The 24,500-nt window shown below is 45.8% G+C and overlaps 1 long non-coding RNA gene and 73 other non-coding genes across 74 annotated transcripts in view; 37 read left to right on the forward strand and 37 right to left on the reverse strand.

Moving 5' to 3' along the window:
* LOC125799400 (uncharacterized) overlaps nt 1-24,500 on the reverse strand; it is a 199,720-nt gene that overhangs the window by 76,550 nt on the left and 98,670 nt on the right. The gene's annotated exons all lie outside the window — the stretch shown is intronic.
* On the reverse strand, nt 10-81 carry trnae-cuc (transfer RNA glutamic acid (anticodon CUC)). Its single transcript has one exon. It is a non-coding gene; the product is annotated as a tRNA-Glu (tRNA).
* trnay-gua (transfer RNA tyrosine (anticodon GUA)) lies at nt 490-576 on the forward strand. The gene is given in 2 exon segments: nt 490-526; nt 541-576. It is a non-coding gene; the product is annotated as a tRNA-Tyr (tRNA).
* Nucleotides 667-738, reverse strand: trnae-cuc (transfer RNA glutamic acid (anticodon CUC)). Its single transcript has one exon. It is a non-coding gene; the product is annotated as a tRNA-Glu (tRNA).
* Nucleotides 1,147-1,233, forward strand: trnay-gua (transfer RNA tyrosine (anticodon GUA)). Its single transcript is given in 2 exon segments — nt 1,147-1,183; nt 1,198-1,233. It is a non-coding gene; the product is annotated as a tRNA-Tyr (tRNA).
* trnae-cuc (transfer RNA glutamic acid (anticodon CUC)) lies at nt 1,324-1,395 on the reverse strand. Its single transcript has one exon. It is a non-coding gene; the product is annotated as a tRNA-Glu (tRNA).
* trnay-gua (transfer RNA tyrosine (anticodon GUA)) lies at nt 1,804-1,890 on the forward strand. The gene is given in 2 exon segments: nt 1,804-1,840; nt 1,855-1,890. It is a non-coding gene; the product is annotated as a tRNA-Tyr (tRNA).
* Nucleotides 1,981-2,052, reverse strand: trnae-cuc (transfer RNA glutamic acid (anticodon CUC)). The gene has a single exon. It is a non-coding gene; the product is annotated as a tRNA-Glu (tRNA).
* Nucleotides 2,462-2,548, forward strand: trnay-gua (transfer RNA tyrosine (anticodon GUA)). Its single transcript is given in 2 exon segments — nt 2,462-2,498; nt 2,513-2,548. It is a non-coding gene; the product is annotated as a tRNA-Tyr (tRNA).
* trnae-cuc (transfer RNA glutamic acid (anticodon CUC)) lies at nt 2,639-2,710 on the reverse strand. Its single transcript has one exon. It is a non-coding gene; the product is annotated as a tRNA-Glu (tRNA).
* Nucleotides 3,119-3,205, forward strand: trnay-gua (transfer RNA tyrosine (anticodon GUA)). The gene is given in 2 exon segments: nt 3,119-3,155; nt 3,170-3,205. It is a non-coding gene; the product is annotated as a tRNA-Tyr (tRNA).
* trnae-cuc (transfer RNA glutamic acid (anticodon CUC)) lies at nt 3,296-3,367 on the reverse strand. Its single transcript has one exon. It is a non-coding gene; the product is annotated as a tRNA-Glu (tRNA).
* trnay-gua (transfer RNA tyrosine (anticodon GUA)) lies at nt 3,776-3,862 on the forward strand. Its single transcript is given in 2 exon segments — nt 3,776-3,812; nt 3,827-3,862. It is a non-coding gene; the product is annotated as a tRNA-Tyr (tRNA).
* Nucleotides 3,953-4,024, reverse strand: trnae-cuc (transfer RNA glutamic acid (anticodon CUC)). The gene has a single exon. It is a non-coding gene; the product is annotated as a tRNA-Glu (tRNA).
* Nucleotides 4,433-4,519, forward strand: trnay-gua (transfer RNA tyrosine (anticodon GUA)). The gene is given in 2 exon segments: nt 4,433-4,469; nt 4,484-4,519. It is a non-coding gene; the product is annotated as a tRNA-Tyr (tRNA).
* trnae-cuc (transfer RNA glutamic acid (anticodon CUC)) lies at nt 4,610-4,681 on the reverse strand. Its single transcript has one exon. It is a non-coding gene; the product is annotated as a tRNA-Glu (tRNA).
* trnay-gua (transfer RNA tyrosine (anticodon GUA)) lies at nt 5,090-5,176 on the forward strand. Its single transcript is given in 2 exon segments — nt 5,090-5,126; nt 5,141-5,176. It is a non-coding gene; the product is annotated as a tRNA-Tyr (tRNA).
* trnae-cuc (transfer RNA glutamic acid (anticodon CUC)) lies at nt 5,267-5,338 on the reverse strand. Its single transcript has one exon. It is a non-coding gene; the product is annotated as a tRNA-Glu (tRNA).
* trnay-gua (transfer RNA tyrosine (anticodon GUA)) lies at nt 5,748-5,834 on the forward strand. Its single transcript is given in 2 exon segments — nt 5,748-5,784; nt 5,799-5,834. It is a non-coding gene; the product is annotated as a tRNA-Tyr (tRNA).
* Nucleotides 5,925-5,996, reverse strand: trnae-cuc (transfer RNA glutamic acid (anticodon CUC)). The gene has a single exon. It is a non-coding gene; the product is annotated as a tRNA-Glu (tRNA).
* trnay-gua (transfer RNA tyrosine (anticodon GUA)) lies at nt 6,405-6,491 on the forward strand. The gene is given in 2 exon segments: nt 6,405-6,441; nt 6,456-6,491. It is a non-coding gene; the product is annotated as a tRNA-Tyr (tRNA).
* On the reverse strand, nt 6,582-6,653 carry trnae-cuc (transfer RNA glutamic acid (anticodon CUC)). Its single transcript has one exon. It is a non-coding gene; the product is annotated as a tRNA-Glu (tRNA).
* trnay-gua (transfer RNA tyrosine (anticodon GUA)) lies at nt 7,062-7,148 on the forward strand. The gene is given in 2 exon segments: nt 7,062-7,098; nt 7,113-7,148. It is a non-coding gene; the product is annotated as a tRNA-Tyr (tRNA).
* Nucleotides 7,239-7,310, reverse strand: trnae-cuc (transfer RNA glutamic acid (anticodon CUC)). Its single transcript has one exon. It is a non-coding gene; the product is annotated as a tRNA-Glu (tRNA).
* On the forward strand, nt 7,718-7,804 carry trnay-gua (transfer RNA tyrosine (anticodon GUA)). Its single transcript is given in 2 exon segments — nt 7,718-7,754; nt 7,769-7,804. It is a non-coding gene; the product is annotated as a tRNA-Tyr (tRNA).
* trnae-cuc (transfer RNA glutamic acid (anticodon CUC)) lies at nt 7,895-7,966 on the reverse strand. The gene has a single exon. It is a non-coding gene; the product is annotated as a tRNA-Glu (tRNA).
* trnay-gua (transfer RNA tyrosine (anticodon GUA)) lies at nt 8,377-8,463 on the forward strand. The gene is given in 2 exon segments: nt 8,377-8,413; nt 8,428-8,463. It is a non-coding gene; the product is annotated as a tRNA-Tyr (tRNA).
* trnae-cuc (transfer RNA glutamic acid (anticodon CUC)) lies at nt 8,554-8,625 on the reverse strand. The gene has a single exon. It is a non-coding gene; the product is annotated as a tRNA-Glu (tRNA).
* On the forward strand, nt 9,035-9,121 carry trnay-gua (transfer RNA tyrosine (anticodon GUA)). Its single transcript is given in 2 exon segments — nt 9,035-9,071; nt 9,086-9,121. It is a non-coding gene; the product is annotated as a tRNA-Tyr (tRNA).
* On the reverse strand, nt 9,212-9,283 carry trnae-cuc (transfer RNA glutamic acid (anticodon CUC)). The gene has a single exon. It is a non-coding gene; the product is annotated as a tRNA-Glu (tRNA).
* Nucleotides 9,692-9,778, forward strand: trnay-gua (transfer RNA tyrosine (anticodon GUA)). Its single transcript is given in 2 exon segments — nt 9,692-9,728; nt 9,743-9,778. It is a non-coding gene; the product is annotated as a tRNA-Tyr (tRNA).
* On the reverse strand, nt 9,868-9,939 carry trnae-cuc (transfer RNA glutamic acid (anticodon CUC)). The gene has a single exon. It is a non-coding gene; the product is annotated as a tRNA-Glu (tRNA).
* Nucleotides 10,349-10,435, forward strand: trnay-gua (transfer RNA tyrosine (anticodon GUA)). Its single transcript is given in 2 exon segments — nt 10,349-10,385; nt 10,400-10,435. It is a non-coding gene; the product is annotated as a tRNA-Tyr (tRNA).
* On the reverse strand, nt 10,526-10,597 carry trnae-cuc (transfer RNA glutamic acid (anticodon CUC)). The gene has a single exon. It is a non-coding gene; the product is annotated as a tRNA-Glu (tRNA).
* trnay-gua (transfer RNA tyrosine (anticodon GUA)) lies at nt 11,006-11,092 on the forward strand. Its single transcript is given in 2 exon segments — nt 11,006-11,042; nt 11,057-11,092. It is a non-coding gene; the product is annotated as a tRNA-Tyr (tRNA).
* On the reverse strand, nt 11,183-11,254 carry trnae-cuc (transfer RNA glutamic acid (anticodon CUC)). Its single transcript has one exon. It is a non-coding gene; the product is annotated as a tRNA-Glu (tRNA).
* Nucleotides 11,665-11,751, forward strand: trnay-gua (transfer RNA tyrosine (anticodon GUA)). The gene is given in 2 exon segments: nt 11,665-11,701; nt 11,716-11,751. It is a non-coding gene; the product is annotated as a tRNA-Tyr (tRNA).
* trnay-gua (transfer RNA tyrosine (anticodon GUA)) lies at nt 12,322-12,408 on the forward strand. The gene is given in 2 exon segments: nt 12,322-12,358; nt 12,373-12,408. It is a non-coding gene; the product is annotated as a tRNA-Tyr (tRNA).
* Nucleotides 12,499-12,570, reverse strand: trnae-cuc (transfer RNA glutamic acid (anticodon CUC)). Its single transcript has one exon. It is a non-coding gene; the product is annotated as a tRNA-Glu (tRNA).
* Nucleotides 12,979-13,065, forward strand: trnay-gua (transfer RNA tyrosine (anticodon GUA)). Its single transcript is given in 2 exon segments — nt 12,979-13,015; nt 13,030-13,065. It is a non-coding gene; the product is annotated as a tRNA-Tyr (tRNA).
* Nucleotides 13,156-13,227, reverse strand: trnae-cuc (transfer RNA glutamic acid (anticodon CUC)). Its single transcript has one exon. It is a non-coding gene; the product is annotated as a tRNA-Glu (tRNA).
* Nucleotides 13,638-13,724, forward strand: trnay-gua (transfer RNA tyrosine (anticodon GUA)). Its single transcript is given in 2 exon segments — nt 13,638-13,674; nt 13,689-13,724. It is a non-coding gene; the product is annotated as a tRNA-Tyr (tRNA).
* trnay-gua (transfer RNA tyrosine (anticodon GUA)) lies at nt 14,295-14,381 on the forward strand. The gene is given in 2 exon segments: nt 14,295-14,331; nt 14,346-14,381. It is a non-coding gene; the product is annotated as a tRNA-Tyr (tRNA).
* trnae-cuc (transfer RNA glutamic acid (anticodon CUC)) lies at nt 14,472-14,543 on the reverse strand. The gene has a single exon. It is a non-coding gene; the product is annotated as a tRNA-Glu (tRNA).
* trnay-gua (transfer RNA tyrosine (anticodon GUA)) lies at nt 14,952-15,038 on the forward strand. Its single transcript is given in 2 exon segments — nt 14,952-14,988; nt 15,003-15,038. It is a non-coding gene; the product is annotated as a tRNA-Tyr (tRNA).
* Nucleotides 15,129-15,200, reverse strand: trnae-cuc (transfer RNA glutamic acid (anticodon CUC)). The gene has a single exon. It is a non-coding gene; the product is annotated as a tRNA-Glu (tRNA).
* On the forward strand, nt 15,611-15,697 carry trnay-gua (transfer RNA tyrosine (anticodon GUA)). Its single transcript is given in 2 exon segments — nt 15,611-15,647; nt 15,662-15,697. It is a non-coding gene; the product is annotated as a tRNA-Tyr (tRNA).
* trnae-cuc (transfer RNA glutamic acid (anticodon CUC)) lies at nt 15,788-15,859 on the reverse strand. The gene has a single exon. It is a non-coding gene; the product is annotated as a tRNA-Glu (tRNA).
* Nucleotides 16,268-16,354, forward strand: trnay-gua (transfer RNA tyrosine (anticodon GUA)). The gene is given in 2 exon segments: nt 16,268-16,304; nt 16,319-16,354. It is a non-coding gene; the product is annotated as a tRNA-Tyr (tRNA).
* trnae-cuc (transfer RNA glutamic acid (anticodon CUC)) lies at nt 16,445-16,516 on the reverse strand. The gene has a single exon. It is a non-coding gene; the product is annotated as a tRNA-Glu (tRNA).
* trnay-gua (transfer RNA tyrosine (anticodon GUA)) lies at nt 16,926-17,012 on the forward strand. Its single transcript is given in 2 exon segments — nt 16,926-16,962; nt 16,977-17,012. It is a non-coding gene; the product is annotated as a tRNA-Tyr (tRNA).
* On the reverse strand, nt 17,103-17,174 carry trnae-cuc (transfer RNA glutamic acid (anticodon CUC)). Its single transcript has one exon. It is a non-coding gene; the product is annotated as a tRNA-Glu (tRNA).
* On the forward strand, nt 17,583-17,669 carry trnay-gua (transfer RNA tyrosine (anticodon GUA)). The gene is given in 2 exon segments: nt 17,583-17,619; nt 17,634-17,669. It is a non-coding gene; the product is annotated as a tRNA-Tyr (tRNA).
* trnae-cuc (transfer RNA glutamic acid (anticodon CUC)) lies at nt 17,760-17,831 on the reverse strand. Its single transcript has one exon. It is a non-coding gene; the product is annotated as a tRNA-Glu (tRNA).
* On the forward strand, nt 18,240-18,326 carry trnay-gua (transfer RNA tyrosine (anticodon GUA)). The gene is given in 2 exon segments: nt 18,240-18,276; nt 18,291-18,326. It is a non-coding gene; the product is annotated as a tRNA-Tyr (tRNA).
* trnae-cuc (transfer RNA glutamic acid (anticodon CUC)) lies at nt 18,417-18,488 on the reverse strand. Its single transcript has one exon. It is a non-coding gene; the product is annotated as a tRNA-Glu (tRNA).
* trnay-gua (transfer RNA tyrosine (anticodon GUA)) lies at nt 18,899-18,985 on the forward strand. Its single transcript is given in 2 exon segments — nt 18,899-18,935; nt 18,950-18,985. It is a non-coding gene; the product is annotated as a tRNA-Tyr (tRNA).
* trnae-cuc (transfer RNA glutamic acid (anticodon CUC)) lies at nt 19,076-19,147 on the reverse strand. The gene has a single exon. It is a non-coding gene; the product is annotated as a tRNA-Glu (tRNA).
* trnay-gua (transfer RNA tyrosine (anticodon GUA)) lies at nt 19,556-19,642 on the forward strand. The gene is given in 2 exon segments: nt 19,556-19,592; nt 19,607-19,642. It is a non-coding gene; the product is annotated as a tRNA-Tyr (tRNA).
* On the reverse strand, nt 19,733-19,804 carry trnae-cuc (transfer RNA glutamic acid (anticodon CUC)). Its single transcript has one exon. It is a non-coding gene; the product is annotated as a tRNA-Glu (tRNA).
* On the forward strand, nt 20,213-20,299 carry trnay-gua (transfer RNA tyrosine (anticodon GUA)). The gene is given in 2 exon segments: nt 20,213-20,249; nt 20,264-20,299. It is a non-coding gene; the product is annotated as a tRNA-Tyr (tRNA).
* trnae-cuc (transfer RNA glutamic acid (anticodon CUC)) lies at nt 20,390-20,461 on the reverse strand. The gene has a single exon. It is a non-coding gene; the product is annotated as a tRNA-Glu (tRNA).
* Nucleotides 20,870-20,956, forward strand: trnay-gua (transfer RNA tyrosine (anticodon GUA)). Its single transcript is given in 2 exon segments — nt 20,870-20,906; nt 20,921-20,956. It is a non-coding gene; the product is annotated as a tRNA-Tyr (tRNA).
* On the reverse strand, nt 21,047-21,118 carry trnae-cuc (transfer RNA glutamic acid (anticodon CUC)). The gene has a single exon. It is a non-coding gene; the product is annotated as a tRNA-Glu (tRNA).
* Nucleotides 21,529-21,615, forward strand: trnay-gua (transfer RNA tyrosine (anticodon GUA)). The gene is given in 2 exon segments: nt 21,529-21,565; nt 21,580-21,615. It is a non-coding gene; the product is annotated as a tRNA-Tyr (tRNA).
* Nucleotides 21,706-21,777, reverse strand: trnav-cac (transfer RNA valine (anticodon CAC)). Its single transcript has one exon. It is a non-coding gene; the product is annotated as a tRNA-Val (tRNA).
* On the forward strand, nt 22,186-22,272 carry trnay-gua (transfer RNA tyrosine (anticodon GUA)). The gene is given in 2 exon segments: nt 22,186-22,222; nt 22,237-22,272. It is a non-coding gene; the product is annotated as a tRNA-Tyr (tRNA).
* On the reverse strand, nt 22,363-22,434 carry trnae-cuc (transfer RNA glutamic acid (anticodon CUC)). The gene has a single exon. It is a non-coding gene; the product is annotated as a tRNA-Glu (tRNA).
* trnay-gua (transfer RNA tyrosine (anticodon GUA)) lies at nt 22,844-22,930 on the forward strand. The gene is given in 2 exon segments: nt 22,844-22,880; nt 22,895-22,930. It is a non-coding gene; the product is annotated as a tRNA-Tyr (tRNA).
* trnae-cuc (transfer RNA glutamic acid (anticodon CUC)) lies at nt 23,021-23,092 on the reverse strand. Its single transcript has one exon. It is a non-coding gene; the product is annotated as a tRNA-Glu (tRNA).
* On the forward strand, nt 23,501-23,587 carry trnay-gua (transfer RNA tyrosine (anticodon GUA)). Its single transcript is given in 2 exon segments — nt 23,501-23,537; nt 23,552-23,587. It is a non-coding gene; the product is annotated as a tRNA-Tyr (tRNA).
* trnae-cuc (transfer RNA glutamic acid (anticodon CUC)) lies at nt 23,678-23,749 on the reverse strand. Its single transcript has one exon. It is a non-coding gene; the product is annotated as a tRNA-Glu (tRNA).
* Nucleotides 24,159-24,245, forward strand: trnay-gua (transfer RNA tyrosine (anticodon GUA)). Its single transcript is given in 2 exon segments — nt 24,159-24,195; nt 24,210-24,245. It is a non-coding gene; the product is annotated as a tRNA-Tyr (tRNA).
* Nucleotides 24,336-24,407, reverse strand: trnae-cuc (transfer RNA glutamic acid (anticodon CUC)). Its single transcript has one exon. It is a non-coding gene; the product is annotated as a tRNA-Glu (tRNA).

Here is a 24,500-nt window from a genome sequence, read left to right on the forward strand (position 1 = left end):
AAACAGGACTTCCCTGACCGGGAATCGAACCCTGGCCGCGGCGGTGAGAGCGCCGAATCCTAGCCACTAGACCACCAGGGAAACAAGCTGATGAACTGACTGTCGAAAAACTTTTTGAAGCTCAGAATGGCTGACCTACCCATGCTGCGTACATGCAAGCAGGCATGGAGTAAAAGGAAGGTCCAACACCTAAATGCGACACAGGCAAAAAGCCTCAGTTTCTTTTTGTTTCAACACTGTTCTAGACCACAGTATGTGGCCCATCTTTCTGGAGGTGAACTATTGTGGAGCTGTGAAAAAAATGAGCTGCCCAAGGCACTCTACTGCCACTGATTCCTTAGTTGATAGTTGTGACAGACAAAGAATTGTGTGCATTCTTCAGAATTTGGATTAAAACTAGGTTTCTAAATGTTTAAGTTGCTTGATGGCAAAAAAACTACATCATACATGTACCAATTACATTTCCATATCAACAGAGGTGCCCGAGCTCCTTCGATAGCTCAGTTGGTAGAGCGGAGGACTGTAGGTGTTAAAATTGTCATCCTTAGGTCGCTGGTTCAAATCCGGCTCGAAGGACTCCTTTTTTTAAAACCCGTTGGGGCAAAGCAGTGTGCCAAATACTTCACTTGCGATAAAGCTCGTGGTCGTCGTCAGCTAAAACAGGACTTCCCTGACCGGTAATCGAACCCGGGCCGCGGCGGTGAGAGCGCCGAATCCTAGCCACTAGACCACCAGGGAAACAAGCTGATGAACTGACTGTCGAAAAACTTTTTGAAGCTCAGAATGGCTGACCTACCCATGCTGCGTACATGCAAGCAGGCATGGAGTAAAAGGAAGGTCCAACACCTAATTGCGACACAGGCAAAAAGCCTCAGTTTCTTTTTGTTTCAACACTGTTCTAGACCACAGTATGTTGCCCATCTTTCTGGAGGTGAACTATTGTGGAGCTGTGAAAAAAATGAGCTGCCCAAGGCACTCTACTGCCACTGATTCCTTAGTTGATAGTTGTGACAGACAAAGAATTGTGTGCATTCTTCAGAATTTGGATTAAAACTAGGTTTCTAAATGTTTAAGTTGCTTGATGGCAAAAAAACTACATCATACATGTACCAATTACATTTCCATATCAACAGAGGTGCCCGAGCTCCTTCGATAGCTCAGTTGGTAGAGCGGAGGACTGTAGGTGTTAAAATTGTCATCCTTAGGTCGCTGGTTCAAATCCGGCTCGAAGGACTCCTTTTTTTAAAATCCGTTGTGGCAAAGCAGTGTGCCAAATACTTCACTTGCGATAAAGCTCGTGGTCGTCGTCAGCTAAAACAGGACTTCCCTGACCGGGAATCGAACCCGGGCCGCGGCGGTGAGAGCGCCGAATCCTAGCCACTAGACCACCAGGGAAACAAGATGATGAACTGACTGTCGAAAAACTTTTTGAAGCTCAGAATGGCTGACCTACCCATGCTGCGTACATGCAAGCAGGCATGGAGTAAAAGGAAATTCCAACACCTAATTGCGACACAGGCAAAAAGCCTCAATTTCTTTTTGTTTCAACACTGTTCTAGACCACAGTATGTGGCCCATCTTTCTGGAGGTGAACTATTGTGGAGCTGTGAAAAAAATGAGCTGCCCAAGGCACTCTACTGCCACTGATTCCTTAGTTGATAGTTGTGACAGACAAAGATTTGTGTGCATTCTTCAGAATTTGAATTAAAACCAGGTGTCTAAATGTTTAAGTTGCTTGATGGCAAAAAAACTACATCATACATGTACCAATTACATTTCCATATCAACAGAGGTGCCCAAGCTCCTTCGATAGCTCAGTTGGTAGAGCGGAGGACTGTAGGTGTTAAAATTGTCATCCTTAGGTCGCTGGTTCAAATCCGGCTCGAAGGACTCCTTTTTTTGAAACCCGTTGTGGCAAAGCAGTGTGCCAAACACTTTACTTGCGATAAAGCTCGTGGTCGTCGTCAGCTAAAACAGGACTTCCCTGACCGGGAATCGAACCCTGGCCGCGGCGGTGAGAGCGCCGAATCCTAGCCACTAGACCACCAGGGAAACAAGCTGATGAACTGACTGTCGAAAAACTTTTTGAAGCTCAGAATGGCTGACCTACCCATGCTGCGTACATGCAAGCAGGCATGGAGTAAAAGGAAGGTCCAACACCTAAATGCGACACAGGCAAAAAGCCTCAGTTTCTTTTTGTTTCAACACTGTTCTAGACCACAGTATGTGGCCCATCTTTCTGGAGGTGAACTATTGTGGAGCTGTGAAAAAAATGAGCTGCCCAAGGCACTCTACTGCCACTGATTCCTTAGTTGATAGTTGTGACAGACAAAGAATTGTGTGCATTCTTCAGAATTTGGATTAAAACCAGGTTTCTAAATGTTTAAGTTGCTTGATGGCAAAAAAAACTACATCATACATGTACCAATTAAGTTTCCATATCAACAGAGGTGCCCAAGCTCCTTCGATAGCTCAGTTGGTAGAGCGGAGGACTGTAGGTGTTAAAATTGTCATCCTTAGGTCGCTGGTTCAAATCCGGCTCGAAGGACTCCTTTTTTTAAAACCCGTTGGGGCAAAGCAGTGTGCCAAATACTTCACTTGCGATAAAGCTTGTGGTCGTCGTCAGCTGAAACAGGACTTCCCTGACCGGGAATCGAACCCGGGCCGCGGCGGTGAGAGCGCCGAATCCTAGCCACTAGACCACCAGGGAAACAAGCTGATGAACTAACTGTCGAAAAACTTTTTGAAGCTCAGAATGGCTGACCTACCCATGCTGCGTACATGCAAGCAGGCATGGAGTAAAAGGAAGGTCCAACACCTAATTGCGACACAGGCAAAAAGCCTCAGTTTCTTTTTGTTTCAACACTGTTCTAGACCACAGTATGTGGCCCATCTTTCTGGAGGTGAACTATTGTGGAGCTGTGAAAAAAATGAGCTGCCCAAGGCACTCTACTGCCACTGATTCCTTAGTTGATAGTTGTGACAGACAAAGAATTGTGTGCATTCTTCAGAATTTGGATTAAAACTAGGTTTCTAAATGTTTAAGTTGCTTGATGGCAAAAAAACTACATCATACATGTACCAATTACATTTCCATATCAACAGAGGTGCCCGAGCTCCTTCGATAGCTCAGTTGGTAGAGCGGAGGACTGTAGGTGTTAAAATTGTCATCCTTAGGTCGCTGGTTCAAATCCGGCTCGAAGGACTCCTTTTTTTTAAATCCGTTGTGGCAAAGCAGTGTGCCAAATTCTTCACTTGCGATAAAGCTCGTGGTCGTCGTCAGCTAAAACAGGACTTCCCTGACCGGGAATCGAACCCGGGCCGCGGCGGTGAGAGCGCCAAATCCTAGCCACTAGACCACCAGGGAAACAAGCTGATGAACTGACTGTCGAAAAACTTTTTGAAGCTCAGAATGGCTGACCTACCCATGCTGCGTACATGCAAGCAGGCATGGAGTAAAAGGAAGGTCCAACACCTAATTGCGACACAGGCAAAAAGCCTCAGTTTCTTTTTGTTTCAACACTGTTCTTGACCACAGTATGTGGCCCATCTTTCTGGAGGTGAACTATTGTGGAGCTGTGAAAAAAATGAGCTGCCCAAGGCACTCTACTGCCACTGATTCCTTAGTTGATAGTTGTGACAGACAAAGATTTGTGTGCATTCTTCAGAATTTGGATTAAAACCAGGTGTCTAAATGTTTAAGTTGCTTGATGGCAAAAAAACTACATCATACATGTACCAATTACATTTCCATATCAACAGAGGTGCCCAAGCTCCTTCGATAGCTCAGTTGGTAGAGCGGAGGACTGTAGGTGTTAAAATTGTCATCCTTAGGTCGCTGGTTCAAATCCGGCTCGAAGGACTCCTTTTTTTGAAACCCGTTGTGGCAAAGCAGTGTGCCAAACACTTCACTTGCGATAAAGCTCGTGGTCGTCGTCAGCTAAAACAGGACTTCCCTGACCGGGAATCGAACCCGGGCCGCGGCGGTGAGAGCGCCGAATCCTAGCCACTAGACCACCAGGGAAACAAGCTGATGAACTGACTGTCGAAAAACTTTTTGAAGCTCAGAATGGCTGACCTACCCATGCTGCGTACATGCAAGCAGGCATGGAGTAAAAGGAAGGTCCAACACCTAATTGCGACACAGGCAAAAAGCCTCAGTTTCTTTTTGTTTCAACACTGTTCTTGACCACAGTATGTGGCCCATCTTTCTGGAGGTGAACTATTGTGGAGCTGTGAAAAAAATGAGCTGCCCAAGGCACTCTACTGCCACTGATTCCTTAGTTGATAGTTGTGACAGACAAAGAATTGTGTGCATTCTTCAGAATTTGGATTAAAACTAGGTTTCTAAATGTTTAAGTTGCTTGATGGCAAAAAAACTACATCATACATGTACCAATTAAGTTTCCATATCAACAGAGGTGCCCAAGCTCCTTCGATAGCTCAGTTGGTAGAGCGGAGGACTGTAGGTGTTAAAATTGTCATCCTTAGGTTGCTGGTTCAAATCCGGCTCGAAGGACTCCTTTTTTTAAAACCCGTTGGGGCAAAGCAGTGTGCCAAATACTTCACTTGCGATAAAGCTCGTGGTCGTCGTCAGCTAAAACAGGACTTCCCTGACCGGGAATCGAACCCGGGCCGCGGCGGTGAGAGCGCCGAATCCTAGCCACTAGACCACCAGGGAAACAAGCTGATGAACTGACTGTCGAAAAACTTTTTGAAGCTCAGAATGGCTGACCTACCCATGCTGCGTACATGCAAGCAGGCATGGAGTAAAAGGAAGGTCCAACACCTAAATGCGACACAGGCAAAAAGCCTCAGTTTCTTTTTGTTTCAACACTGTTCTAGACCACAGTATGTGGCCCATCTTTCTGGAGGTGAACTATTGTGGAGCTGTGAAAAAAATGAGCTGCCCAAGGCACTCTACTGCCACTGATTCCTTAGTTGATAGTTGTGACAGACAAAGATTTGTGTGCATTCTTCAGAATTTGGATTAAAACCAGGTGTCTAAATGTTTAAGTTGCTTGATGGCAAAAAAACTACATCATACATGTACCAATTACATTTCCATATCAACAGAGGTGCCCAAGCTCCTTCGATAGCTCAGTTGGTAGAGCGGAGGACTGTAGGTGTTAAAATTGTCATCCTTAGGTCGCTGGTTCAAATCCGGCTCGAAGGACTCCTTTTTTTGAAACCCGTTGTGGCAAAGCAGTGTGCCAAACACTTCACTTGCGATAAAGCTCGTGGTCGTCGTCAGCTAAAACAGGACTTCCCTGACCGGGAATCGAACCCGGGCCGCGGCGGTGAGAGCGCCGAATCCTAGCCACTAGACCACCAGGGAAACAAGCTGATGAACTGACTGTCGAAAAACTTTTTGAAGCTCAGAATGGCTGACCTACCCATGCTGCGTACATGCAAGCAGGCATGGAGTAAAAGGAAGGTCCAACACCTAATTGCGACACAGGCAAAAAGCCTCAGTTTCTTTTTGTTTCAACACTGTTCTTGACCACAGTATGTGGCCCATCTTTCTGGAGGTGAACTATTGTGGAGCTGTGAAAAAAATGAGCTGCCCAAGGCACTCTACTGCCACTGATTCCTTAGTTGATAGTTGTGACAGACAAAGAATTGTGTGCATTCTTCAGAATTTGGATTAAAACCAGGTTTCTAAATGTTTAAGTTGCTTGATGGCAAAAAAAACTACATCATACATGTACCAATTAAGTTTCCATATCAACAGAGGTGCCCAAGCTCCTTCGATAGCTCAGTTGGTAGAGCGGAGGACTGTAGGTGTTAAAATTGTCATCCTTAGGTCGCTGGTTCAAATCCGGCTCGAAGGACTCCTTTTTTTAAAACCCGTTGGGGCAAAGCAGTGTGCCAAATACTTCACTTGCGATAAAGCTCGTGGTCGTCGTCAGCTAAAACAGGACTTCCCTGACCGGGAATCGAACCCGGGCCGCGGCGGTGAGAGCGCCGAATCCTAGCCACTAGACCACCAGGGAAACAAGCTGATGAACTGACTGTCGAAAAACTTTTTGAAGCTCACAATGGCTGACCTACCCATGCTGCGTACATGCAAGCAGGCATGGAGTAAAAGGAAATTCCAACACCTAATTGCGACACAGGCAAAAAGCCTCAATTTCTTTTTGTTTCAACACTGTTCTTGACCACAGTATGTGGCCCATCTTTCTGGAGGTGAACTATTGTGGAGCTGTGAAAAAAATGAGCTGCCCAAGGCACTCTACTGCCACTGATTCCTTAGTTGATAGTTGTGACAGACAAAGATTTGTGTGCATTCTTCAGAATTTGGATTAAAACCAGGTGTCTAAATGTTTAAGTTGCTTGATGGCAAAAAAACTACATCATACATGTACCAATTACATTTCCATATCAACAGAGGTGCCCAAGCTCCTTCGATAGCTCAGTTGGTAGAGCGGAGGACTGTAGGTGTTAAAATTGTCATCCTTAGGTCGCTGGTTCAAATCCGGCTCGAAGGACTCCTTTTTTTGAAACCCGTTGTGGCAAAGCAGTGTGCCAAACACTTTACTTGCGATAAAGCTCGTGGTCGTCGTCAGCTAAAACAGGACTTCCCTGACCGGGAATCGAACCCGGGCCGCGGCGGTGAGAGCGCCGAATCCTAGCCACTAGACCACCAGGGAAACAAGCTGATGAACTGACTGTCGAAAAACTTTTTGAAGCTCAGAATGGCTGACCTACCCATGCTGCGTACATGCAAGCAGGCATGGAGTAAAAGGAAGGTCCAACACCTAAATGCGACACAGGCAAAAAGCCTCAGTTTCTTTTTGTTTCAACACTGTTCTAGACCACAGTATGTGGCCCATCTTTCTGGAGGTGAACTATTGTGGAGCTGTGAAAAAAATGAGCTGCCCAAGGCACTCTACTGCCACTGATTCCTTAGTTGATAGTTGTGACAGACAAAGAATTGTGTGCATTCTTCAGAATTTGGATTAAAACCAGGTTTCTAAATGTTTAAGTTGCTTGATGGCAAAAAAACTACATCATACATGTACCAATTAAGTTTCCATATCAACAGAGGTGCCCAAGCTCCTTCGATAGCTCAGTTGGTAGAGCGGAGGACTGTAGGTGTTAAAATTGTCATCCTTAGGTCGCTGGTTCAAATCCGGCTCGAAGGACTCCTTTTTTTAAAACCCGTTGGGGCAAAGCAGTGTGCCAAATACTTCACTTGCGATAAAGCTCGTGGTCGTCGTCAGCTAAAACAGGACTTCCCTGACCGGGAATCGAACCCGGGCCGCGGCGGTGAGAGCGCCGAATCCTAGCCACTAGACCACCAGGGAAACAAGCTGATGAACTGACTGTCGAAAAACTTTTTGAAGCTCAGAATGGCTGACCTACCCATGCTGCGTACATGCAAGCAGGCATGGAGTAAAAGGAAGGTCCAACACCTAATTGCGACACAGGCAAAAAGCCTCAGTTTCTTTTTGTTTCAACACTGTTCTAGACCACAGTATGTGGCCCATCTTTCTGGAGGTGAACTATTGTGGAGCTGTGAAAAAAATGAGCTGCCCAAGGCACTCTACTGCCACTGATTCCTTAGTTGATAGTTGTGACAGACAAAGAATTGTGTGCATTCTTCAGAATTTGGATTAAAACTAGGTTTCTAAATGTTTAAGTTGCTTGATGGCAAAAAACTACATCATACATGTACCAATTACATTTCCATATCAACAGAGGTGCCCGAGCTCCTTCGATAGCTCAGTTGGTAGAGCGGAGGACTGTAGGTGTTAAAATTGTCATCCTTAGGTCGCTGGTTCAAATCCGGCTCGAAGGACTCCTTTTTTTAAAATCCGTTGTGGCAAAGCAGTGTGCCAAATACTTCACTTGCGATAAAGCTCGTGGTCGTCGTCAGCTAAAACAGGACTTCCCTGACCGGGAATCGAACCCGGGCCGCGGCGGTGAGAGCGCCGAATCCTAGCCACTAGACCACCAGGGAAACAAGCTGATGAACTGACTGTCGAAAAACTTTTTGAAGCTCAGAATGGCTGACCTACCCATGCTGCGTACATGCAAGCAGGCATGGAGTAAAAGAAAGGTCCAACACCTAAATGCGACACAGGCAAAAAGCCTCAGTTTCTTTTTGTTTCAACACTGTTCTAGACCACAGTATGTGGCCCATCTTTCTGGAGGTGAACTATTGTGGAGCTGTGAAAAAAATGAGCTGCCCAAGGCACTCTACTGCCACTGATTCCTTAGTTGATAGTTGTGACAGACAAAGAATTGTGTGCATTCTTCAGAATTTGGATTAAAACCAGGTTTCTAAATGTTTAAGTTGCTTGATGGCAAAAAAAAACTACATCATACATGTACCAATTACATTTCCATATCAACAGAGATGCCCAAGCTCCTTCGATAGCTCAGTTGGTAGAGCGGAGGACTGTAGGTGTTAAAATTGTCATCCTTAGGTCGCTGGTTCAAATCCGGCTCGAAGGACTCCTTTTTTTAAAACCCGTTGGGGCAAAGCAGTGTGCCAAATACTTCACTTGCGATAAAGCTCGTGGTCGTCGTCAGCTAAAACAGGACTTCCCTGACAGGGAATCGAACCCGGGCCGCGGCGGTGAGAGCGCCGAATCCTAGCCACTAGACCACCAGGGAAACAAGATGATGAACTGACTGTCGAAAAACTTTTTGAAGCTCAGAATGGCTGACCTACCCATGCTGCGTACATGCAAGCAGGCATGGAGTAAAAGGAAGGTCCAACACCTAAATGCGACACAGGCAAAAAGCCTCAGTTTCTTTTTGTTTCAACACTGTTCTAGACCACAGTATGTGGCCCATCTTTCTGGAGGTGAACTATTGTGGAGCTGTGAAAAAAATGAGCTGCCCACGGCACTCTACTGCCACTGATTCCTTAGTTGATAGTTGTGACAGACAAAGAATTGTGTGCATTCTTCAGAATTTGGATTAAAACCAGGTTTCTAAATGTTTAAGTTGCTTGATGGCAAAAAAAACTACATCATACATGTACCAATTAAGTTTCCATATCAACAGAGGTGCCCAAGCTCCTTCGATAGCTCAGTTGGTAGAGCGGAGGACTGTAGGTGTTAAAATTGTCATCCTTAGGTCGCTGGTTCAAATCCGGCTCGAAGGACTCCTTTTTTTAAAACCCGTTGGGGCAAAGCAGTGTGCCAAATACTTCACTTGCGATAAAGCTTGTGGTCGTCGTCAGCTAAAACAGGACTTCCCTGACCGGGAATCGAACCCGGGCCGCGGCGGTGAGAGCGCCGAATCCTAGCCACTAGACCACCAGGGAAACAAGCTGATGAACCGACTGTCGAAAAACTTTTTGAAGCTCAGAATGGCTGACCTACCCATGCTGCGTACATGCAAGCAGGCATGGAGTAAAAGGAAGGTCCAACACCTAATTGCGACACAGGCAAAAAGCCTCAGTTTCTTTTTGTTTCAACACTGTTCTAGACCACAGTATGTGGCCCATCTTTCTGGAGGTGAACTATTGTGGAGCTGTGAAAAAAATGAGCTGCCCAAGGCACTCTACTGCCACTGATTCCTTAGTTGATAGTTGTGACAGACAAAGAATTGTGTGCATTCTTCAGAATTTGGATTAAAACTAGGTTTCTAAATGTTTAAGTTGCTTGATGGCAAAAAAACTACATCATACATGTACCAATTACATTTCCATATCAACAGAGGTGCCCGAGCTCCTTCGATAGCTCAGTTGGTAGAGCGGAGGACTGTAGGTGTTAAAATTGTCATCCTTAGGTCGCTGGTTCAAATCCGGCTCGAAGGACTCCTTTTTTTAAAACCCGTTGGGCAAAGCAGTGTGCCAAATACTTCACTTGCGATAAAGCTTGTGGTCGTCGTCAGCTAAAACAGGACTTCCCTGACCGGGAATCGAACCCGGGCCGCGGCGGTGAGAGCGCCGAATCCTAGCCACTAGACCACCAGGGAAACAAGCTGATGAACTGACTGTCGAAAAACTTTTTGAAGCTCAGAATGGCTGACCTACCCATGCTGCGTACATGCAAGCAGGCATGGAGTAAAAGGAAGGTCCAACACCTAATTGCGACACAGGCAAAAAGCCTCAGTTTCTTTTTGTTTCAACACTGTTCTAGACCACAGTATGTGGCCCATCTTTCTGGAGGTGAACTATTGTGGAGCTGTGAAAAAAATGAGCTGCCCAAGGCACTCTACTGCCACTGATTCCTTAGTTGATAGTTGTGACAGACAAAGAATTGTGTGCATTCTTCAGAATTTGGATTAAAACTAGGTTTCTAAATGTTTAAGTTGCTTGATGGCAAAAAAAACTACATCATACATGTACCAATTACATTTCCATATCAACAGAGGTGCCCGAGCTCCTTCGATAGCTCAGTTGGTAGAGCGGAGGACTGTAGGTGTTAAAATTGTCATCCTTAGGTCGCTGGTTCAAATCCGGCTCGAAGGACTCCTTTTTTTAAAACCCGTTGGGGCAAAGCAGTGTGCCAAATACTTAACTTGCGATAAAGCTCGTGGTCGTCGTCAGCTAAAACAGGACTTCCCTGACCGGGAATCGAACCCGGGCCGCGGCGGTGAGAGCGCCGAATCCTAGCCACTAGACCACCAGGGAAACAAGCTGATGAACTGACTGTCGAAAAACTTTTTGAAGCTCAGAATGGCTGACCTACCCATGCTGCGTACATGCAAGCAGGCATGGAGTAAAAGGAAGGTCCAACACCTATTTGCGACACAGGCAAAAAGCCTCAGTTTCTTTTTGTTTCAACACTGTTCTAGACCACAGTATGTGGCCCATCTTTCTGGAGGTGAACTATTGTGGAGCTGTGAAAAAAATGAGCTGCCCAAGGCACTCTACTGCCACTGATTCCTTAGTTGATAGTTGTGACAGACAAAGAATTGTGTGCATTCTTCAGAATTTGGATTAAAACTAGGTTTCTAAATGTTTAAGTTGCTTGATGGCAAAAAAACTACATCATACATGTACCAATTACATTTCCATATCAACAGAGGTGCCCGAGCTCCTTCGATAGCTCAGTTGGTAGAGCGGAGGACTGTAGGTGTTAAAATTGTCATCCTTAGGTCGCTGGTTCAAATCCGGCTCGAAGGAATCCTTTTTTTAAAATCCGTTGTGGCAAAGCAGTGTGCCAAATACTTCACTTGCGATAAAGCTCGTGGTCGTCGTCAGCTAAAACAGTACTTCCCTGACCGGGAATCGAACCCGGGCCGCGGCGGTGAGAGCGCCGAATCCTAGCCACTAGACCACCAGGGAAACAAGCTGATGAACTGACTGTCGAAAAACTTTTTGAAGCTCAGAATGGCTGACCTACCCATGCTGCGTACATGCAAGCAGGCATGGAGTAAAAGAAAGGTCCAACACCTAAATGCGACACAGGCAAAAAGCCTCAGTTTCTTTTTGTTTCAACACTGTTCTAGACCACAGTATGTGGCCCATCTTTCTGGAGGTGAACTATTGTGGAGCTGTGAAAAAAATGAGCTGCCCAAGGCACTCTACTGCCACTGATTCCTTAGTTGATAGTTGTGACAGACAAAGAATTGTGTGCATTCTTCAGAATTTGGATTAAAACCAGGTTTCTAAATGTTTAAGTTGCTTGATGGCAAAAAAAAACTACATCATACATGTACCAATTACATTTCCATATCAACAGAGATGCCCAAGCTCCTTCGATAGCTCAGTTGGTAGAGCGGAGGACTGTAGGTGTTAAAATTGTCATCCTTAGGTCGCTGGTTCAAATCCGGCTCGAAGGACTCCTTTTTTTAAAACCCGTTGGGGCAAAGCAGTGTGCCAAATACTTCACTTGCGATAAAGCTCGTGGTCGTCGTCAGCTAAAACAGGACTTCCCTGACCGGGAATCGAACCCGGGCCGTGGCGGTGAGAGCATCGAACCCTAGCCACTAGACCACCAGGGAAACAAGCTGATGAACTGACTGTCGAAAAACTGTTTGAAGCTCACAATGGCTGACCTACCCATGCTGCGTACATGCAAGCAGGCATGGAGTAAAAGGAAGGTCCAACACCTAATTGCGACACAGGCAAAAAGCCTCAGTTTCTTTTTGTTTCAACACTGTTCTAGACCACAGTATGTGGCCCATCTTTCTGGAGGTGAACTATTGTGGAGCTGTGAAGAAAATGAGCTGCCCAAGGCACTCTACTGCCACTGATTCCTTAGTTGATAGTTGTGACAGACAAAGATTTGTGTGCATTCTTCAGAATTTGGATTAAAACCAGGTGTCTAAATGTTTAAGTTGCTTGATGGCAAAAAAACTACATCATACATGTACCAATTACATTTCCATATCAATAGAGGTGCTCAAGCTCCTTCGATAGCTCAGTTGGTAGAGCGGAGGACTGTAGGTGTTAAAATTGTCATCCTTAGGTCGCTGGTTCAAAACTGGCTCGAAGGACTCCTTTTTTTGAAACCCGTTGTGGCAAAGCAGTGTGCCAAACACTTCACTTGCGATAAAGCTCGTGGTCGTCGTCAGCTAAAACAGGACTTCCCTGACCGGGAATCGAACCCGGGCCGCGGCGGTGAGAGCGCCGAACCCTAGCCACTAGACCACCAGGGAAACAAGCTGATGAACTGACTGTCGAAAAACTTTTTGAAGCTCAGAATGGCTGACCTACCCATGCTGCGTACATGCAAGCAGGCATGGAGTAAAAGGAAGGTCCAACACCTAATTGCGACACAGGCAAAAAGCCTCAGTTTCTTTTTGTTTCAACACTGTTCTTGACCACAGTATGTGGCCCATCTTTCTGGAGGTGAACTATTGTGGAGCTGTGAAAAAAATGAGCTGCCCAAGGCACTCTACTGCCACTGATTCCTTAGTTGATAGTTGTGACAGACAAAGATTTGTGTGCATTCTTCAGAATTTGGATTAAAACCAGGTGTCTAAATGTTTAAGTTGCTTGATGGCAAAAAAACTACATCATACATGTACCAATTACATTTCCATATCAACAGAGGTGCCCGAGCTCCTTCGATAGCTCAGTTGGTAGAGCGGAGGACTGTAGGTGTTAAAATTGTCATCCTTAGGTCGCTGGTTCAAATCCGGCTCGAAGGACTCCTTTTTTTAAAATCCGTTGTGGCAAAGCAGTGTGCCAAATACTTCACTTGCGATAAAGCTCGTGGTCGTCGTCAGCTAAAACAGTACTTCCCTGACCGGGAATCGAACCCGGGCCGCGGCGGTGAGAGCGCCGAATCCTAGCCACTAGACCACCAGGGAAACAAGCTGATGAACTGACTGTCGAAAAACTTTTTGAAGCTCAGAATGGCTGACCTACCCATGCTGCGTACATGCAAGCAGGCATGGAGTAAAAGAAAGGTCCAACACCTAAATGCGACACAGGCAAAAAGCCTCAGTTTCTTTTTGTTTCAACACTGTTCTAGACCACAGTATGTGGCCCATCTTTCTGGAGGTGAACTATTGTGGAGCTGTGAAAAAAATGAGCTGCCCAAGGCACTCTACTGCCACTGATTCCTTAGTTGATAGTTGTGACAGACAAAGAATTGTGTGCATTCTTCAGAATTTGGATTAAAACCAGGTTTCTAAATGTTTAAGTTGCTTGATGGCAAAAAAAAACTACATCATACATGTACCAATTACATTTCCATATCAACAGAGATGCCCAAGCTCCTTCGATAGCTCAGTTGGTAGAGCGGAGGACTGTAGGTGTTAAAATTGTCATCCTTAGGTCGCTGGTTCAAATCCGGCTCGAAGGACTCCTTTTTTTAAAACCCGTTGGGGCAAAGCAGTGTGCCAAATACTTCACTTGCGATAAAGCTCGTGGTCGTCGTCAGCTAAAACAGGACTTCCCTGACCGGGAATCGAACCCGGGCCGTGGCGGTGAGAGCGTCGAACCCTAGCCACTAGACCACCAGGGAAACAAGCTGATGAACTGACTGTCGAAAAACTTTTTGAAGCTCACAATGGCTGACCTACCCATGCTGCGTACATGCAAGCAGGCATGGAGTAAAAGGAAGGTCCAACACCTAATTGCGACACAGGCAAAAAGCCTCAGTTTCTTTTTGTTTCAACACTGTTCTAGACCACAGTATGTGGCCCATCTTTCTGGAGGTGAACTATTGTGGAGCTGTGAAGAAAATGAGCTGCCCAAGGCACTCTACTGCCACTGATTCCTTAGTTGATAGTTGTGACAGACAAAGATTTGTGTGCATTCTTCAGAATTTGGATTAAAACCAGGTGTCTAAATGTTTAAGTTGCTTGATGGCAAAAAAACTACATCATACATGTACCAATTACATTTCCATATCAATAGAGGTGCCCAAGCTCCTTCGATAGCTCAGTTGGTAGAGCGGAGGACTGTAGGTGTTAAAATTGTCATCCTTAGGTCGCTGGTTCAAAACTGGCTCGAAGGACTCCTTTTTTTGAAACCTGTTGTGGCAAAGCAGTGTGCCAAACACTTCACTTGCGATAAAGCTCGTGGTCGTCGTCAGCTAAAACAGGACTTCCCTGACCGGGAATCGAACCCGGGCCGCGGCGGTGAGAGCGCCGAATCCTAGCCACTAGACCACCAGGGAAACAAGCTGATGAACTGACTGTCGAAAAACTTTTTGAAGCTCAGAATGACTGACCTACCCATGCTGCGTACATGCAAGCAGGCATGGAGTAAAAGGAAGGTCCAACACCTAAATGCGACACAGGCAAAAAGCCTCAGTTTCTTTTTGTTTCAACACTGTTCTAGACCACAGTATGTGGCCCATCTTTCTGGAGGTGAACTATTGTGGAGCTGTGAAAAAAATGAGCTGCCCAAGGCACTCTACTGCCACTGATTCCTTAGTTGATAGTTGTGACAGACAAAGAATTGTGTGCATTCTTCAGAATTTGGATTAAAACCAGGTTTCTAAATGTTTAAGTTGCTTGATGGCAAAAAAACTACATCATACATGTACCAATTACATTTCCATATCAACAGAGGTGCCCGAGCTCCTTCGATAGCTCAGTTGGTAGAGCGGAGGACTGTAGGTGTTAAAATTGTCATCCTTAGGTCGCTGGTTCAAATCCGGCTCGAAGGACTCCTTTTTTTTAAATCCGTTGTGGCAAAGCAGTGTGCCAAATACTTCACTTGCGATAAAGCTCGTGGTCGTCGTCAGCTAAAACAGGACTTCCCTGACCGGGAATCGAACCCGGGCCGCGGCGGTGAGAGCGCCGAACCCTAGCCACTAGACCACCAGGGAAACAAGCTGATGAACTGACTGTCGAAAAACTTTTTGAAGCTCAGAATGGCTGACCTACCCATGCTGCGTACATGCAAGCAGGCATGGAGTAAAAGGAAGGTCCAACACCTAATTGCGACACAGGCAAAAAGCCTCAGTTTCTTTTTGTTTCAACACTGTTCTTGACCACAGTATGTGGCCCATCTTTCTGGAGGTGAACTATTGTGGAGCTGTGAAAAAAATGAGCTGCCCAAGGCACTCTACTGCCACTGATTCCTTAGTTGATAGTTGTGACAGACAAAGAATTGTGTGCATTCTTCAGAATTTGGATTAAAACCAGGTTTCTAAATGTTTAAGTTGCTTGATGGCAAAAAAAAACTACATCATACATGTACCAATTAAGTTTCCATATCAACAGAGGTGCCCAAGCTCCTTCGATAGCTCAGTTGGTAGAGCGGAGGACTGTAGGTGTTAAAATTGTCATCCTTAGGTCGCTGGTTCAAATCCGGCTCGAAGGACTCCTTTTTTTAAAACCCGTTGGGGCAAAGCAGTGTGCCAAATACTTCACTTGCGATAAAGCTCGTGGTCGTCGTCAGCTAAAACAGGACTTCCCTGACCGGGAATCGAACCCGGGCCGCGGCGGTGAGAGCGCCGAATCCTAGCCACTAGACCACCAGGGAAACAAGCTGATGAACTGACTGTCGAAAAACTTTTTGAAGCTCAGAATGGCTGACCTACCCATGCTGCGTACATGCAAGCAGGCATGGAGTAAAAGGAAGGTCCAACACCTAATTGCGACACAGGCAAAAAGCCTCAGTTTCTTTTTGTTTCAACACTGTTCTAGACCACAGTATGTGGCCCATCTTTCTGGAGGTGAACTATTGTGGAGCTGTGAAAAAAATGAGCTGCCCAAGGCACTCTACTGCCACTGATTCCTTAGTTGATAGTTGTGACAGACAAAGAATTGTGTGCATTCTTCAGAATTTGGATTAAAACTAGGTTTCTAAATGTTTAAGTTGCTTGATGGCAAAAAAACTACATCATACATGTACCAATTACATTTCCATATCAACAGAGGTGCCCGAGCTCCTTCGATAGCTCAGTTGGTAGAGCGGAGGACTGTAGGTGTTAAAATTGTCATCCTTAGGTCGCTGGTTCAAATCCGGCTCGAAGGACTCCTTTTTTTAAAACCCGTTGGGGCAAAGCAGTGTGCCAAATACTTCACTTGCGATAAAGCTCGTGGTCGTCGTCAGCTAAAACAGGACTTCCCTGACCGGTAATCGAACCCGGGCCGCGGCGGTGAGAGCGCCGAATCCTAGCCACTAGACCACCAGGGAAACAAGCTGATGAACTGACTGTCGAAAAACTTTTTGAAGCTCAGAATGGCTGACCTACCCATGCTGCGTACATGCAAGCAGGCATGGAGTAAAAGGAAGGTCCAACACCTAATTGCGACACAGGCAAAAAGCCTCAGTTTCTTTTTGTTTCAACACTGTTCTAGACCACAGTATGTGGCCCATCTTTCTGGAGGTGAACTATTGTGGAGCTGTGAAAAAAATGAGCTGCCCAAGGCACTCTACTGCCACTGATTCCTTAGTTGATAGTTGTGACAGACAAAGAATTGTGTGCATTCTTCAGAATTTGGATTAAAACCAGGTTTCTAAATGTTTAAGTTGCTTGATGGCAAAAAAAACTACATCATACATGTACCAATTAAGTTTCCATATCAACAGAGGTGCCCAAGCTCCTTCGATAGCTCAGTTGGTAGAGCGGAGGACTGTAGGTGTTAAAATTGTCATCCTTAGGTCGCTGGTTCAAATCCGGCTCGAAGGACTCCTTTTTTTAAAACCCGTTGGGGCAAAGCAGTGTGCCAAATACTTCACTTGCGATAAAGCTTGTGGTCGTCGTCAGCTAAAACAGGACTTCCCTGACCGGGAATCGAACCCGGGCCGCGGCAGTGAGAGCGCCGAATCCTAGCCACTAGACCACCAGGGAAACAAGCTGATGAACTGACTGTCGAAAAACTTTTTGAAGCTCAGAATGGCTGACCTACCCATGCTGCGTACATGCAAGCAGGCATGGAGTAAAAGGAAGGTCCAACACCTAATTGCGACACAGGCAAAAAGCCTCAGTTTCTTTTTGTTTCAACACTGTTCTAGACCACAGTATGTGGCCCATCTTTCTGGAGGTGAACTATTGTGGAGCTGTGAAAAAAATGAGCTGCCCAAGGCACTCTACTGCCACTGATTCCTTAGTTGATAGTTGTGACAGACAAAGAATTGTGTGCATTCTTCAGAATTTGGATTAAAACTAGGTTTCTAAATGTTTAAGTTGCTTGATGGCAAAAAAACTACATCATACATGTACCAATTACATTTCCATATCAACAGAGGTGCCCGAGCTCCTTCGATAGCTCAGTTGGTAGAGCGGAGGACTGTAGGTGTTAAAATTGTCATCCTTAGGTCGCTGGTTCAAATCCGGCTCGAAGGACTCCTTTTTTTAAAACCCGTTGGGGCAAAGCAGTGTGCCAAATACTTCACTTGCGATAAAGCTTGTGGTCGTCGTCAGCTAAAACAGGACTTCCCTGACCGGGAATCGAACCCGGGCCGCGGCGGTGAGAGCGCCGAATCCTAGCCACTAGACCACCAGGGAAACAAGCTGATGAACTGACTGTCGAAAAACTTTTTGAAGCTCAGAATGGCTGACCTACCCATGCTGCGTACATGCAAGCAGGCATGGAGTAAAAGGAAGGTCCAACACCTAATTGCGACACAGGCAAAAAGCCTCAGTTTCTTTTTGTTTCAACACTGTTCTAGACCACAGTATGTGGCCCATCTTTCTGGAGGTGAACTATTGTGGAGCTGTGAAAAAAATGAGCTGCCCAAGGCACTCTACTGCCACTGATTCCTTAGTTGATAGTTGTGACAGACAAAGAATTGTGTGCATTCTTCAGAATTTGGATTAAAACTAGGTTTCTAAATGTTTAAGTTGCTTGATGGCAAAAAAACTACATCATACATGTACCAATTACATTTCCATATCAACAGAGGTGCCCGAGCTCCTTCGATAGCTCAGTTGGTAGAGCGGAGGACTGTAGGTGTTAAAATTGTCATCCTTAGGTCGCTGGTTCAAATCCGGCTCGAAGGACTCCTTTTTTTAAAATCCGTTGTGGCAAAGCAGTGTGCCAAATACTTCACTTGCGATAAAGCTCGTGGTCGTCGTCAGCTAAAACAGGACTTCCCTGACCGGGAATCGAACCCGGGCCGCGGCGGTGAGAGCGCCGAATCCTAGCCACTAGACCACCAGGGAAACAAGCTGAAGAACTGACTGTCGAAAAACTTTTTGAAGCTCAGAATGGCTGACCTACCCATGCTGCGTACATGCAAGCAGGCATGGAGTAAAAGAAAGGTCCAACACCTAAATGCGACACAGGCAAAAAGCCTCAGTTTCTTTTTGTTTCAACACTGTTCTAGACCACAGTATGTGGCCCATCTTTCTGGAGGTGAACTATTGTGGAGCTGTGAAAAAAATGAGCTGCCCAAGGCACTCTACTGCCACTGATTCCTTAGTTGATAGTTGTGACAGACAAAGAATTGTGTGCATTCTTCAGAATTTGGATTAAAACCAGGTTTCTAAATGTTTAAGTTGCTTGATGGCAAAAAAAAACTACATCATACATGTACCAATTACATTTCCATATCAACAGAGATGCCCAAGCTCCTTCGATAGCTCAGTTGGTAGAGCGGAGGTCTGTAGGTCTTAAAATTGTCATCCTTAGGTCGCTGGTTCAAATCCGGCTCGAAGGACTCCTTTTTTTAAAACCCGTTGGGGCAAAGCAGTGTGCCAAATACTTCACTTGCGATAAAGCTTGTGGTCGTCGTCAGCTAAAACAGGACTTCCCTGACCGGGAATCGAACCCGGGCCGCGGCAGTGAGAGCGCCGAATCCTAGCCACTAGACCACCAGGGAAACAAGCTGATGAACTGACTGTCGAAAAACTTTTTGAAGCTCAGAATGGCTGACCTACCCATGCTGCGTACATGCAAGCAGGCATGGAGTAAAAGGAAGGTCCAACACCTAATTGCGACACAGGCAAAAAGCCTCAGTTTCTTTTTGTTTCAACACTGTTCTAGACCACAGTATGTGGCCCATCTTTCTGGAGGTGAACTATTGTGGAGCTGTGAAAAAAATGAGCTGCCCAAGGCACTCTACTGCCACTAATTCCTTAGTTGATAGTTGTGACAGACAAAGAATTGTGTGCATTCTTCAGAATTTGGATTAAAACTAGGTTTCTAAATGTTTAAGTTGCTTGATGGCAAAAAAACTACATCATACATGTACCAATTACATTTCCATATCAACAGAGGTGCCCGAGCTCCTTCGATAGCTCAGTTGGTAGAGCGGAGGACTGTAGGTGTTAAAATTGTCATCCTTAGGTCGCTGGTTCAAATCCGGCTCGAAGGACTCCTTTTTTTAAAACCCGTTGGGGCAAAGCAGTGTGCCAAATACTTCACTTGCGATAAAGCTTGTGGTCGTCGTCAGCTAAAACAGGACTTCCCTGACCGGGAATCGAACCCGGGCCGCGGCGGTGAGAGCGCCGAATCCTAGCCACTAGACCACCAGGGAAACAAGCTGATGAACTGACTGTCGAAAAACTTTTTGAAGCTCAGAATGGCTGACCTACCCATGCTGCGTACATGCAAGCAGGCATGGAGTAAAAGGAAGGTCCAACACCTAATTGCGACACAGGCAAAAAGCCTCAGTTTCTTTTTGTTTCAACACTGTTCTAGACCACAGTATGTGGCCCATCTTTCTGGAGGTGAACTATTGTGGAGCTGTGAAAAAAATGAGCTGCCCAAGGCACTCTACTGCCACTGATTCCTTAGTTGATAGTTGTGACAGACAAAGAATTGTGTGCATTCTTCAGAATTTGGATTAAAACTAGGTTTCTAAATGTTTAAGTTGCTTGATGGCAAAAAAACTACATCATACATGTACCAATTACATTTCCATATCAACAGAGGTGCCCGAGCTCCTTCGATAGCTCAGTTGGTAGAGCGGAGGACTGTAGGTGTTAAAATTGTCATCCTTAGGTCGCTGGTTCAAATCCGGCTCGAAGGACTCCTTTTTTTAAAACCCGTTGGGGCAAAGCAGTGTGCCAAATACTTCACTTGCGATAAAGCTCGTGGTCGTCGTCAGCTAAAACAGGACTTCCCTGACCGGGAATCGAACCCGGGCCGCGGCGGTGAGAGCGCCGAATCCTAGCCACTAGACCACCAGGGAAACAAGCTGATGAACTGACTGTCGAAAAACTTTTTGAAGCTCAGAATGGCTGACCTACCCATGCTGCGTACATGCAAGCAGGCATGGAGTAAAAGGAAGGTCCAACACCTAATTGCGACACAGGCAAAAAGCCTCAGTTTCTTTTTGTTTCAACACTGTTCTAGACCACAGTATGTGGCCCATCTTTCTGGAGGTGAACTATTGTGGAGCTGTGAAAAAAATGAGCTGCCCAAGGCACTCTACTGCCACTGATTCCTTAGTTGATAGTTGTGACAGACAAAGAATTGTGTGCATTCTTCAGAATTTGGATTAAAACTAGGTTTCTAAATGTTTAAGTTGCTTGATGGCAAAAAAACTACATCATACATGTACCAATTACATTTCCATATCAACAGAGGTGCCCGAGCTCCTTCGATAGCTCAGTTGGTAGAGCGGAGGACTGTAGGTGTTAAAATTGTCATCCTTAGGTCGCTGGTTCAAATCCGGCTCGAAGGACTCCTTTTTTTAAAATCCGTTGTGGCAAAGCAGTGTGCCAAATACTTCACTTGCGATAAAGCTCGTGGTCGTCGTCAGCTAAAACAGGACTTCCCTGACCGGGAATCGAACCCGGGCCGCGGCGGTGAGAGCGCCGAATCCTAGCCACTAGACCACCAGGGAAACAAGCTGAAGAACTGACTGTCGAAAAACTTTTTGAAGCTCAGAATGGCTGACCTACCCATGCTGCGTACATGCAAGCAGGCATGGAGTAAAAGAAAGGTCCAACACCTAAATGCGACACAGGCAAAAAGCCTCAGTTTCTTTTTGTTTCAACACTGTTCTAGACCACAGTATGTGGCCCATCTTTCTGGAGGTGAACTATTGTGGAGCTGTGAAAAAAATGAGCTGCCCAAGGCACTCTACTGCCACTGATTCCTTAGTTGATAGTTGTGACAGACAAAGAATTGTGTGCATTCTTCAGAATTTGGATTAAAACCAGGTTTCTAAATGATTAAGTTGCTTGATGGCAAAAAAAAACTACATCATACATGTACCAATTACATTTCCATATCAACAGAGATGCCCAAGCTCCTTCGATAGCTCAGTTGGTAGAGCGGAGGTCTGTAGGTCTTAAAATTGTCATCCTTAGGTCGCTGGTTCAAATCCGGCTCGAAGGACTCCTTTTTTTAAAACCCGTTGGGGCAAAGCAGTGTGCCAAATACTTCACTTGCGATAAAGCTCGTGGTCGTCGTCAGCTAAAACAGGACTTCCCTGACCGGGAATCGAACCCGGGCCGCGGCGGTGTGAGCGCCGAATCCTAGCCACTAGACCACCAGGGAAACAAGCTGATGAACTGACTGTCGAAAAACTTTTTGAAGCTCACAATGGCTGACCTACCCATGCTGCGTACATGCAAGCAGGCATGGAGTAAAAGGAAGGTCCAACACCTAATTGCGACACAGGCAAAAAGCCTCAGTTTCTTTTTGTTTCAACACTGTTCTAGACCACAGTATGTGGCCCATCTTTCTGGAGGTGAACTATTGTGGAGCTGTGAAAAAAATGAGCTGCCCAAGGCACTCTACTGCCACTGATTCCTTAGTTGATAGTTGTGACAGACAAAGAATTGTGTGCATTCTTCAGAATTTGGATTAAAACTAGGTTTCTAAATGTTTAAGTTGCTTGATGGCAAAAAAACTACATCATACATGTACCAATTACATTTCCATATCAACAGAGGTGCCCGAGCTCCTTCGATAGCTCAGTTGGTAGAGCGGAGGACTGTAGGTGTTAAAATTGTCATCCTTAGGTCGCTGGTTCAAATCCGGCTCGAAGGACTCCTTTTTTTTAAATCCGTTGTGGCAAAGCAGTGTGCCAAATTCTTCACTTGCGATAAAGCTCGTGGTCGTCGTCAGCTAAAACAGGACTTCCCTGACCGGGAATCGAACCCGGGCCGCGGCGGCGAGAGCGCCGAATCCTAGCCACTAGACCACCAGGGAAACAAGCTGATGAACTGACTGTCGAAAAACTTTTTGAAGCTCAGAATGGCTGACCTACCCATGCTGCGTACATGCAAGCAGGCATGGAGTAAAAGGAAGGTCCAACACCTAATTGCGACACAGGCAAAAAGCCTCAGTTTCTTTTTGTTTCAACACTGTTCTTGACCAGAGTATGTGGCCCATCTTTCTGGAGGTGAACTATTGTGGAGCTGTGAAAAAAATGAGCTGCCCAAGGCACTCTACTGCCACTGATTCCTTAGTTGATAGTTGTGACAGACAAAGAATTGTGTGCATTCTTCAGAATTTGGATTAAAACCAGGTTTCTAAATGTTTAAGTTGCTTGATGGCAAAAAAAACTACATCATACATGTACCAATTAAGTTTCCATATCAACAGAGGTGCCCAAGCTCCTTCGATAGCTCAGTTGGTAGAGCGGAGGACTGTAGGTGTTAAAATTGTCATCCTTAGGTCGCTGGTTCAAATCCGGCTCGAAGGACTCCTTTTTTTAAAACCCGTTGGGGCAAAGCAGTGTGCCAAATACTTCACTTGCGATAAAGCTCGTGGTCGTCGTCAGCTAAAACAGGACTTCCCTGACCGGGAATCGAACCCGGGCCGCGGCGGTGAGAGCGCCGAATCCTAGCCACTAGACCACCAGGGAAACAAGCTGATGAACTGACTGTCGAAAAACTTTTTGAAGCTCAGAATGGCTGACCTACCCATGCTGCGTACATGCAAGCAGGCATGGAGTAAAAGGAAATTCCAACACCTAATTGCGACACAGGCAAAAAGCCTCAATTTCTTTTTGTTTCAACACTGTTCTTGACCACAGTATGTGGCCCATCTTTCTGGAGGTGAACTATTGTGGAGCTGTGAAAAAAATGAGCTGCCCAAGGCACTCTACTGCCACTGATTCGTTAGTTGATAGTTGTGACAGACAAAGATTTGTGTGCATTCTTCAGAATTTGGATTAAAACCAGGTGTCTAAATGTTTAAGTTGCTTGATGGCAAAAAAACTACATCATACATGTACCAATTACATTTCCATATCAACAGAGGTGCCCAAGCTCCTTCGATAGCTCAGTTGGTAGAGCGGAGGACTGTAGGTGTTAAAATTGTCATCCTTAGGTCGCTGGTTCAAAACTGGCTCGAAGGACTCCTTTTTTTGAAACCCGTTGTGGCAAAGCAGTGTGCCAAACACTTCACTTGCGATAAAGCTCGTGGTCGTCGTCAGCTAAAACAGGACTTCCCTGACCGGGAATCGAACCCGGGCCGCGGCGGTGAGAGCGCCGAATCCTAGCCACTAGACCACCAGGGAAACAAGCTGATGAACTGACTGTCGAAAAACTTTTTGAAGCTCAGAATGACTGACCTACCCATGCTGCGTACATGCAAGCAGGCATGGAGTAAAAGGAAGGTCCAACACCTAAATGCGACACAGGCAAAAAGCCTCAGTTTCTTTTTGTTTCAACACTGTTCTAGACCACAGTATGTGGCCCATCTTTCTGGAGGTGAACTATTGTGGAGCTGTGAAAAAAATGAGCTGCCCAAGGCACTCTACTGCCACTGATTCCTTAGTTGATAGTTGTGACAGACAAAGAATTGTGTGCATTCTTCAGAATTTGGATTAAAACCAGGTTTCTAAATGTTTAAGTTGCTTGATGGCAAAAAAAACTACATCATACATGTACCAATTACATTTCCATATCAACAGAGGTGCCCAAGCTCCTTCGAAAGCTCAGTTGGTAGAGCGGAGGACTGTAGGTGTTAAAATTGTCATCCTTAGGTCGCTGGTTCAAATCCGGCTCGAAGGACTCCTTTTTTTAAAACCCGTTGGGGCAAAGCAGTGTGCCAAATACTTCACTTGCGATAAAGCTCGTGGTCGTCGTCAGCTAAAACAGGACTTCCCTGACCGGGAATCGAACCCGGGCCGCGGCGGTGAGAGCGCCGAATCCTAGCCACTAGACCACCAGGGAAACAAGCTGATGAACTGACTGTCGAAAAACTTTTTGAAGCTCACAATGGCTGACCTACCCATGCTGCGTACATGCAAGCAGGCATGGAGTAAA

This window comes from Astyanax mexicanus, chromosome 3 (assembly GCF_023375975.1).
Source record: "Astyanax mexicanus isolate ESR-SI-001 chromosome 3, AstMex3_surface, whole genome shotgun sequence".
NCBI lineage: Eukaryota > Metazoa > Chordata > Actinopteri > Characiformes > Acestrorhamphidae > Astyanax > Astyanax mexicanus.